Raw genomic sequence first — 11,634 nt, 5'->3', positions numbered from 1 at the left:
AAAATAATAATGATGCAAGGAAGATGCTTGGTGACTTTACTGCACCAAATTCCAATTTACATGAAAGAAGCATCTCCATCCCTACCATTGGAGCAAACAATTTTGAGCTTAAACCTCAATTAGTTTCTCTGATGCAGCAGAACTGCAAGTTCCATGGACTTCCATCTGAAGATCCTTTTCAGTTTTTAACTGAATTCTTGCAGATCTGTGATACTGTTAAGACTAATAGAGTAGATCCTGAAGTCTACAGGCTCATGCTTTTCCCATTTACTGTAAGAGACAGAGCTAGAATATGGTTAGACTCTCAGCCCAAAGATAGCCTGAACTCTTGGGATAAGCTGGTCACGGCTTTCTTGGCCAAGTTCTTTCCTCTTCAAAAGCTGAGCAAGCTTAGAGTGGATGTTCAAACCTTCAGACAGAAAGAAGGTGAATCCCTCTATGAAGCTTGGGAGAGATACAAGCAACTGACCAAAAAGTGTCCTTCTAACATGCTTTCAGAATGGACCATCTTGGATATATTCTATGATGGTCTATCTGAATTAGCTAAGATGTCATTGGATACTTCTGCAGGTGGATCCATTCACCTAAAGAAAACGCCTGCAGAAGCTCAAGAACTCATTGACATGGTTGCTAATAACCAGTTCATGTACACTTCTGAGAGGAATCCTGTGAGTAATGGGACGCCTCAAAAGAAGGGAGTTCTTGAAATTGATACTCTGAATGCCATATTGGCTCAGAATAAAATATTGACTCAGCAAGTCAATATGATTTCTCAGAGTCTGAATGGAATGCAAGCTGCATCCAACAGTACTCAAGAGGCATCTTCTGAAGAAGAAGCTTATGATCCTGAGAACCCTGCAATAGCAGAGGTGAATTACATGGGTGAACCCTATGGAAACACCTATACTCCCTCATGGAGAAATCACCCAAATCTCTCATGGAAGGATCAACAAAAGCCTCAACAAGGCTTTAATAATGGTGGAAGAAACAGGTTTGCCAATAGCAAGCATTTTCCATCATCCACTCAGTAACAGACAGAGAACTCTGAACAAAATACTTCTAATTTAGCAAACTTAGTCTCTGATCTATCTAAGGCCACTGTGAGTTTCATGAATGAAACAAGGTCCTCCATTAGAAATTTGGAGGCACAAGTGGGACAGCTGAGTAAGAAAATCACTGAAACCCCTCCTAGTGCTCTCCTAAGTAATACAGAAGAAAATCCAAAAGGAGAGTGCAAGGCCATTGAATTGACCATCATGGCCGAATCCACAAGAGAAGGGGAGGACGTGAATCCCAAGGAGAAAGACCTCCTGGGACGTCCAGTGATCAATAAGGAGTTTCCCTTTGAGGAACCAAAGGACTCTGAGGCTCATCTAGAGACCATAGAGATTCCATTAAACCTCCTTACGCCCTTCATGAGGTCTGATGAGTATTCCTCTTCTGAAGAGAATGAAGATGTTACTAAAGAGCAAGTTGTCAAGTTCCTTGGTGCAATCATGAAGCTGAATGCCAATTTATTTGGTAATGAGACTTGGGGAGATGAACCTCCCCTGTTCACCAATGAACTGAATGCATTGGATCAACTGAGATTGCCTCAGAAGAAACAGGATCCTGGAAATTTCCTGATACCTTGTACCATAGGCACCATGACCTTTGAGAAGGCTCTATGTGACCTGGGGTCAGGAATAAACCTCATGCCACTCTCTGTAATGGAGAAACTGGGAATCTTTGAGGTACAAGCTACTAAAATCTCATTAGAGATGGCAGAAAATTCCAGAAAACAGGCTTATGGACAAGTAGAGGACATATTAGTAAAGGTTGAAGGCCTTTACATCCCTGCTGATTTCATAATCCTAGATACTGGGAAGGATGAGGATGAATCCATCATCCTTGGAAGACCCTTCCTAGCCACAGCAAGAGCTGTGATTGATGTTAACAGAGGTGAACTAGTCCTTCAATTGAGTGAGGACTCCCTTGAGTTTAAAACTCAAGGACATCCTTCTGTAAACATGGAAAAGAGGCACAGTAAGCTTCTCTCAAAACAGAGTCAACCAGAGCCCCCACAGTCAAACTCTAAGTTTGGTGTTGGGAGGCCACAACCAAACTCTAAGTTTGGTGTTGAACCCCCATATCCAAACTCTAAGTTTGGTGTTGGGGAGTCTCAACAATGCTCTAAACATCTGTGAGGCTCCATGAGATCCCACTGTCAAGCTATTGACATTAAAGAAGCGCTTGTTGGGAGGCAACCCAATTTTTATTTAATTATATTTTTATTAGTTATATGTTTTCATAGGTTCATGATCATGTGGAGTCATAAAAACAATTGAAAAAATTGAAGAAAAATCAAAAATAGCATTAAAAATAGCAAACCCTGGAGGAGGAGTTCACTGGCGTTTAAACGCCAGTAAGGAGCATCTGGCTGGCGTTCAACACCAGAACAGAGCATGGAGCTGGCGCTGAACGCCAGAAACAAGCATGAAGCTGGCGTTCAACGCCAAAAATATGCTGCATCTGGGCGTTGAACGCCCAGAACAAGCATCAGTTCGGCGTTTAAACGCCAGAATTGCATGCAAAGGCATTTTACATGCCTAATTGGTGCAGGGATGTAAATCCTTGACACCTCAAGATCTGTGGACCTCACAGGATCATCTCAGGATCTGTGGACCCCACAGGATCCCCACCTTCCCTCCTCATAATCCTAGTTTCTTCCACATCTTCTTCTTCATTTATTCTTTCTTCTCCTGTTCGAGGGCGAGCAACATTCTAAGTTTGGTGTGGTAAAAGCATTGCTTATTTTTCTTTTCCATAACCATTGATGGCACCCAAGGCCAGAGAAACCTCAAAAAAAAAAAAGAGAGAGAAGAGAAAAGGGAAGACAAAAGCTTCCACCTCCAAGTCATGGGAGATGGAGAGGTTCATGTAAAGGATCTATAGCTCAGTGGTAGAACATTTGACTGCAAATCAAGAGATCCTTGAGATACCTCAGGGGATACATTTTCCTCCACACAATTATTGGGAGCAACTAAGGGTGGAACATCAAGAGCACTCCATCATCCTTCATGAAATTAGAAAAGATCAAAGAGCAATGAGGGAGGAGCAACAAAGACAAGGAAGAGACATAGAAGAGCTCAAGGACATCATTGGTGCCTCAAGCAGGAAACGCCACCATCACTAAGGTGGACTCATTCCTTGTTCTTAAATTTTCTATTTTTCGTTTTCTTATGTTAAATGTTTATCTATGTTTGTGTCTTTATTACATGATCATTAGTGTCTAAGTGTCTATGCCTTAAAGTAGTGAATATGAATCCATCACCTCTCTTAAATGAAAAATGTTTTTAATTCAAAAGAACAAGGAGTACATGAGTTTCGAATTTATCCTTGAACTTAGTTTAATTATATTGATGTGGTGACAATACTTTTTGTTTTCTGAATGAATGCTTGAACAGTGCATATGTCTTTTGAAGTTGTTGTTTAAGAATGTTAAATATGTTGGCTCTTGAAAGAATGATGACAAGGAGACATGTTATTTGATAATCTGAAAAATCATAAAAATGATTCTTGAAGCAAGAAAAAGTAGTGAATACAAAGCTTGCAGAAAAAAATGGCAAAAAAAAATAGAAAAAGAAAAAACAAGCAGAAAAAGCCAAAAGCTCTTAAAACCAAAAGGCAAGAGCAAAAAGCCAATAACCCTTAAAACCAAAAGGCAAGGGTAAGAAAAAGGATCCCAAGGCTTTGAGCATCAGTGGATAGGAGGGCCTAAAGTAATAAAATCCTGGCCTAAGCAGCTAAACCAAGCTGTCCCTAACCATGTGCTTGTGGCGTGAAGGTGTCAAGTGAAAACTTGAGACTGAGCGGTTAAAGTCAAGGTCCAAAGCAAAAACAGAGTGTGCTTAAGAACCCTGGACACCTCTAATTGGGGACTTTAGCAAAGTTGAGTCACAATCTGAAAAGGTTCACCCAATTATGTGTCTGTGGCATTTATGTATCCGGTGGTAATATTGGAAAACAAAGTGCTTAGGGCCACGGCCAAGGCTCATAAAGTAGCTGTGTTCAAGAATCAACATACTGAACTAGGAGAATCACTAACACTATCTGAACTCTGAGTTCCTATAAATGCCAATCATTCTGAACCTCAATGGATAAAGTGAGATGCCAAAACTATTCAAGAGGCAAAAAGTTACAAGTCCCGCTCATCTGATTGGAGCTATGTTTCATTGATAGTTTGAAATTTATAGTATAGTCTCTTCTTTTTATCCTATTTGATTTTTAGTTGCTTGGGGACAAACAACAATTTAAGTTTGGTGTTGTGATGAGCGGATAATTTATATGCTTTTTGGCATTATTTTTAGTATGTTTTTAGTAGATTCTAGTTACTTTTAGGGATGTTTTTATTAGTTTTTATGTTAAATTCACATTTCTGGACTTTACTATGAGTTTTTGTGTTTTTCTGTGATTTCAGGTATTTTCTGGCTGAAATTGAGGGACTTGAGCAAAAATCAGATTCAGAGGTAGAAGAAGGACTGCTGATGCTGTTGGATTCTGACCTCCCTGTACTCAAAGTGGATTTTTTGGAGCTACAGAACTCAAAATGGCGCGCTTCCAATTGGTTTGGAAAGTAGACATCCAGGGCTTTCCAGCAATATATAATAGTTCATACTTTGGCCGAGTTTAGACGACGCAAAAGGGCGTTGAACGCCAGTTCTACACTGTAGTCTGGAGTTAAACGCCAGAAACACGTCACAAACCAGAGTTGAACGCCAAAAACACGTTACAACTTGGCGTTCAACTCCAGAAGAAGCCTCTGCACGTGTAACATTCAAGCTCAGCCCAAGTAAACACCAAGTGGGCCCCAGAAGTGGATTTATGCATCAATTACTTACTTCTGTAAACCCTAGTAACTAGTTTAGTATAAATAGGACTTTTTACTATTGTATTTTCATCTTCGGATCATCTGGGGATGTCTAGTTCTTAGATCATGGGGGCTGGCCATTCGGCCATGCCTAAACCTTTCACTTATGTATTTTTCAACGGTAGAGTTTCTGCACTCCATAGATTAAGGTGTGGAGCTCTGTTGTTCCTCATGAATTAATGCAAAGTACTACTGTTTTTCTATTGAATTCAACTTATTCCGCTTCTAAGATATTCATTCGTACTTCAATATGAATGTGATGAACGTGACAATCATCATCATTCCCCCCACGAACGCGTGCCTGACAACCACTTCCGTTCCACCTTAGATTGAATGAATATCTCTTGGATCTCTTAATCAGAATCTTCGTGGTATAAGCTAGATTGATGGCGGCATTCATGAGAATCCGGAAAGTCTAAACCTTGTCTGTGGTATTCCGAGTAGGACTCTAGGATTGAATGACTGTGACGAACTTCAAACTCGCGAGTGCTGGGCGTAGTGACAGACGGAAAAGGAGGGTGAATCCTATTCCAGTATGATCGAGAACCTCAGATGATTAGCCGTGCTGTGACAGAGCATTTGGACCATTTTCACAAGAGGATGGGACGCAGCCATTGACCACGGTGATGCCTCCAGATGATTAGCCATGCAGTGACAGCGCATCGGACCATTTTCACAGAGAGGATGAAAAGTAGCCATTGACAACGGTGATGTCCTTACATAAAGCCAGCCATGGAAAGGAGTAAGACTGATTGGATGAAGACAGCGGGAAAGCAGAGATTCAGAGGAACGAAAGCATCTCTATACGCTTATCTGAAATTCTCACCAGTGATATACATAAGTATTTCTATCTTTATTTTATGTTTAATTATTATATATTTTCGAAAACTCTATAACCATTTGATATCCGCCTGACTGAGATTTACAAGGTGACCATAGCTTGCTTCATACCAACAATCTCTGTGGGATCGACCTTTACTCACGTAAGGTTTTATTACTTGGACGACCCAGTGCACTTGCTGGTTAGTTATGCGAAGTTATGAACTTATGTTTGGACCATGGTTCTGTGCATCCATTTTTGGTGCCATTGTCAGGGAAAGAACGAACAAATAATTTTACAAATCTAAATCTGAGTGATCACGATTTCGCATACCACTCACTTATCCCAAATAAGCCTACCCTTTCAATTACCTTTGTTAGCCACTTTGAGCCTTTTTATCCCATTTGTTCTATATTTTACCACATCACTAGCCTTAAGCGGAAAAATAATTAATTATCCCAATTGAATCTTTGGTTAGCTTAAGTTAGAGATGGTGTGTCAATTAAGTGTAGGAAAACTGTGGGAACATGGGTTAATAAGGGAATGTGTCATGATAAAATATTGGAAATTTGGGTACCCACTCATGTGAAACTAGAAAAATTAAAAATCCATGTGCATTGATAAGTTATGTTTACTTTTACTTTTATTTTCAGATTTAAAAAAAAAAGAAAAAAAATCCAAAAATATTCAAGTAATTAAGTAATTAAATAAATAAGGGGACAAAATTACCCCAATGTTAAGTCTAATGAAAAATCAATGCATATGTGATGCAAGTTAAGTGAAAAGTTGATACATGAGTATGTGAAATATGCAAAAGTGGGAAAATTATGGGTAGCTAGACGTGATTCTAGAGTTATATAGAGTGTATGTATGTTAGGTGATAGCTTAGGTTACTCAAAGATTCAATTTATAGCTCATTTGGCCATACATATATCCTCACCCTTACCTTAACCCCATTATAACCTTGAAAAGACCTCATGATGTTTGCATTGGTGCATTAAATAATTGTTGATTGGTTAGATGAAGAACAAAGTTTTAGAAAGTATGACTAGAGAAGACTAGAGTGGACTACCCTATACACCTGAGAGATTAGAGTGCATATACATTACCAGTGAGGGTTCAATGCTTAATTCTATGTTCCCTGCTTTCATGAGCTATCTTCTTACAAGTTTACTTGTCTTTTATTGTATAATTTGAATTAGTAAAATCTGATTTATATTTGTCTTGAAGAGCTTATTTACTTTTAATCAAGTAGGTAGAAACATTTTGCATGTAGTTGCATTCACATAGACAGGTTGCATTTCATACATTTTACCATTCCTCTTCACTCCTTTATAGCTTCTCTTGAGCTTAGCATGAGGACATGCTAATGTTTAAGTGTGGGGAGGTTGATAAACCACTATTTCATGGTTTATCTTGTGCTCAATTCAGTGGTTTTTATCAACTCTTTACCCACTTATTCATACTATTTGCATGGTTTTACTTTTTCCTTCCTGATTTTATGCTATGATTAAAACCATGCTTCTTTGGCCTTATATTTGATAATATTAATCCTCTCTTATTACCATTCGATGCCGTGATATGTGTATTAAGTGATTTCAGGAATTACAGGGCAGGAATGGCTTAGAGGATGGAAAGGAAGCATGCAAAAGTGGAAGGAATACAAGAAGTTGGAGAAATTGCTAAGCTGTCCAGCCTGACCTCTTCACACTCAAACGGTCATAACTTGAGCTACAGATGTCCAAATGATGCGGTTCTAGTTGCGTTGGAAAGTTAACGTATGGGGCTTCAAAATGATATATAATTTGCTATAGTGTCCGTACAGCTAGGTGACGCGAACGCGTGCTCCACGCGGACACATCGCAGTGACAAAAATCAGCGTGTTTGAATTCGCAACAGCGAATTCTGGGCTGTTTCTGGCCCAGTTCTCGGCCCAAAAAACACAGATTAGAGACTATAAAGTGGGGGAATGCAGAAAACAACTCATACAATTTTCAAATTCATAATTTTAGGTTTTAGATGTAGTTTTAGGGAGAGAGGCTTTTTCCTCTCTCTTAGATTTTAGGATTTAGGATTTCTCTTAGGATTGGGATTTCATCTTCTTCTCAATTTCCAGGTTCAATGTTCCTTTTATTTATTTTCCCAATTTAATTTATGAATTTCCATGTTAGATTTGATTTCTTTTATTAATGCAATTTGAGGTATTTCAGATTTATGATTTTTATTTAGCTTTTTATATTCTTGGTTTTAATTGATGAATTGATAAATTGGAGATACTTGAGTTATCAAACTCCTTGTTGATTAAAAATTGGAATTCTTTGCTAATTGATTTGAATTCAATAACTCTAGTCTTCTCTTAGGAATTGACTAGGACCTGAGGAATCAAATTGATTCATCCACTTAACTTACCTTCATAGTTAGAGGTTAACAAAGTGGGAGCAAAATCCAATTCTCATCACAATTGATAAGGATAACTAGGATAGGATGTCCAATTTTCATACCTTGTCAAGAGTTTTCTTAATTATTAATTTATTTTTCTTGTCATTTAAATTACTTGTTCCTTATTTCAAAAACCCAAAAATTCTACTTTTTCCATAACCAATAATAAGCACACCTCCCTGCAATTCCTTGAGAGACGACCCGAGGTTTGAATACTTCAGTTATAAATTTTATTGGGTTTTGTTACTTGTGACAACCAAATTTTTGTACGAAAGGATTCTCTGTTGGTTTAGAAGCTATACTTACAACGCGATTATATTTTTATAAAAATTCTTTACTGGCAAAAGTCCTCTCGTCAGGCGTTTAACGCCAGATTCCCACCTTTTTCTGGCGTTTGAACGCCAGAACTGGACATGGATTGGGCGTTTAACGCCACTTTCTTACCCTTTTCTGGCATTTGAATGCCAAAATCATTCCTCTCTAGGCTCTTACTGTCCTCAGAGGGATTTTGGGCAGTGGGTTGGTCATCCTCTGTCAGTTGTTCCTTTCTTGGCTTTCTGTTGCTTTGAGTTGAGACATTCAATGTCTTCCCACTCCTTAATTGAACAGCTTGGCATTCTTCTATTATCTATTTAGATAGCTGCTGTCTTGTCTGATCCAATTGTGCTTCCATATTCTGGTTAGCATTTTTAGTGTCTTGGAGCATCTCCTTGAATTCTGCAAACTATTTTGTTATAATAAGTAGTTGCTGATTGAGTTCAGCAACTTGTTCTTGAGGACTAAGTTCAGTGGATACTGCTTTAACCTCTTCCTTCAGGGAGGACTCACTGCTTAAGTACAGATGCTGATTTCTAGCAACTGTATCAATGAGCTCTTGAGCCTCTTCAATTGTCTTTCTCATGTGTATAGATCCACCAGCTGAGTGATCTAGAGATATTTGAGCCTTTTCTGTAAGCCCATAGTAAAAGATGTCTAACTGCACCCACTCTGAAAACATTTCAGAGGGTCATTTCCTTAGCATCCCCCTGTATCTCTCCCAGGCATTGTAAAGAGATTCATTATCCTCTTGTTTAAAGCCTTGGATGTCCAGCCTTAGCTGTGTTATCCTTTTTGAAGGGAAATATTGATTCAGGAATTTGTCTGATAAATGTTTCCATGTTCTTATACTTGCTGTGGGTTGGTTATTTAACCACCTCTTAGCTTGATCTTTTACAGCAAATGGAAACAGTAATAATCTATAGACATCCTGATCTACTTCTTTATCACGTACTGTGTCAGCAATTTGTAAGAACTATGCCAGAAACTCAGTAGGTTCTTCCTGTGGAAGACCGGAATACTGACAATTTTGCTGCACCATGATAATGAGCTAATGATTTAGCTCAAAACTGCTTGCTTTGATGGGAGGTATACAGATGCTACTTCCATATGCAGCCGTAATGGGGTTAGCATATGACCCCAGAGTCCTTCTGGACTGTTCATTTCCACTTAGATCCATGATGGAGAAAAGGGAATTGATGTGAATTACAATTAAAATATATTTTTATTTTTATTTTATTTAATTAAAAACAAACCGAATAAATAAAAAAGAAATAAGATAAAATAAAATAATTAGAAATTAAAATATAAAATTCAAAAACTAAAAGAAAAAACAAAAATAAATTCGAAAACTAAAATAATTACTTAATTAAGAAGATTTGAAAAACTTTGGATATGATTTTTGAAAGGGATTTTGAATTTTTAAATTTTAAAACTAAGATAAGATAGAATAAAAATTTTCTAAAATAAAAATCTGAATTTTTAAATGAAATTTTCAAAAATTCAATTAAATAAATATGAAAGATATTTTTGACTTTAATGAGGAAAGAGAAAAAAAATAAAGTGACACCAAACTTAGAATTTTTAGATCAAAACAAAGAAAACAAACAGGAAAACTTTGAATATCAAGATGAACACTGAGAGCAACTTTTGAAAAAATTTTTAAGAAAACAGAAATACAAAGGACACCAAACTTAAAATATGAAACTAAATTCAAACAGAAGACTAAATTATGAAGTTATTGGTTTTGAAATTTTTCGAAAATAATTTAGAAAAATAAAATAAGGATTTTAAAATTTTAACCAAAAACAATAATAGAAGACTCTAAACCAAAAAGAGAAATTTTTCCTAATCTAAGCAACAAAATAAACCGTCAGTTGTCCAAACTCGAACAATCCCCAGCAACGGTGCCAAAAACTTGGTGCACGAAATCACAATCACACTTTTGCAATTCCACACAACTAACTAGCAAGTACACTAGGTCGTCCAAGTAATACCTTACGTGAGTAAGGGTCGATCCCACGGAGATTGTCGGCTTGAAGTAAGCTATGGTTATCTTGTAACTCTTAGTCAGGATATCAATAATAATTCTCAGTTTTAATTGGAATGAGTAAAAGAACATGGATAAATAATACTTGTTATGCGGTAATGAAGATCAGGTTGAGGTTTTGGAGATGCTCTGTCTTCTGAATCTCTACTTTCCTACTGTCTTCTTCTTCACGCACGCAAGGCTCCTTCCATGGCAAGCTGTATGCTGGTGGATCACCGTTGTAAATGGCTACCATCCGTCCTCTCAGTGAAAATGGTCCAGCTACAGGTTTTGTAGGGCTAATCATCTGTCGGTTCTCACTAGTGTTGGAATAAGATCCATTGATCTTTTTGCACACTGTCACTGTGCCCAATATTTGTGAGTTTGAAGCTCATCACAGTCATCCCTTTCCGGATCCTACTCGGAATACCACAGACAAGGTTTAGACTTTTCGGATCTCAAGAATGCTACCAATTGATTCTAGTTTATACCATAAAGACTCTGATCTCATAGATTTGAATGCTCTGTTGTCATGAGAGGCAATCAAACTCGTGAACCAAGAACCAAAGAGATACACACTCAATCTAAGGTAGAACGGAAGTGGTTGTCAGGCACGCGTTCATAGGTTGAGAATGGTGATGAGTGTCACGGATCATCACATTCATCATGTTGAAGTGCAAGTGAATATCTTAGAATAGAAACAAGCGTGATTAAATAGAAAACAGTAGTAATTGCATTAATCCATCGAGATACAGCAGAGCTCCTCACCCCCAACCATGGAGTTTAGAGACTCATGCCGTAGAAGATACAAAATTCAGATGTAAAAAATGTCATGATGTCCAAAATATATCTCTAAAAGTAGTTTTTATACTCAACTAGTAACATAGGTTTACAGAAAATGAGTAAGCTAAGATAGATAGTGCAGAAATCCACTTCCGGGGCCCACTTGGTGTATGTTTGGGCTGAGCACTGAAGCTTTCACGTGCATAGGCTATTCCTGGCGTTGAACTCCAGCTTTTATGCCAGTTTGGGCGTTTAACTCCAACTTTTATGCCAGTTCTGGCGTTTAACGCCAGAAAAGGGTAAGGAGCTGGTGTTTAAACGCCAGTTTGCGCTATCAAA

General features: G+C 37.9%; 1 non-coding gene across 1 annotated transcript; it reads right to left on the bottom strand.

The window, feature by feature from the left end:
* Window positions 1–386: 386 nt before the first annotated feature.
* LOC148568881 (small nucleolar RNA R71) lies at window positions 387–494 on the bottom strand. Its single transcript, XR_015881566.1, has one exon. It is a non-coding gene; the product is annotated as a small nucleolar RNA R71 (small nucleolar RNA).
* Window positions 495–11,634: the final 11,140 nt, after the last annotated feature.

The sequence above is a fragment of the Arachis ipaensis genome, chromosome B4, assembly GCF_059453495.1.
Source record: "Arachis ipaensis isolate K30076 ecotype BB chromosome B4, ASM5945349v1, whole genome shotgun sequence".
Classification (NCBI taxonomy): domain Eukaryota; kingdom Viridiplantae; phylum Streptophyta; class Magnoliopsida; order Fabales; family Fabaceae; genus Arachis; species Arachis ipaensis.
This window is presented reverse-complemented; position numbering and strand designations above follow the sequence as displayed.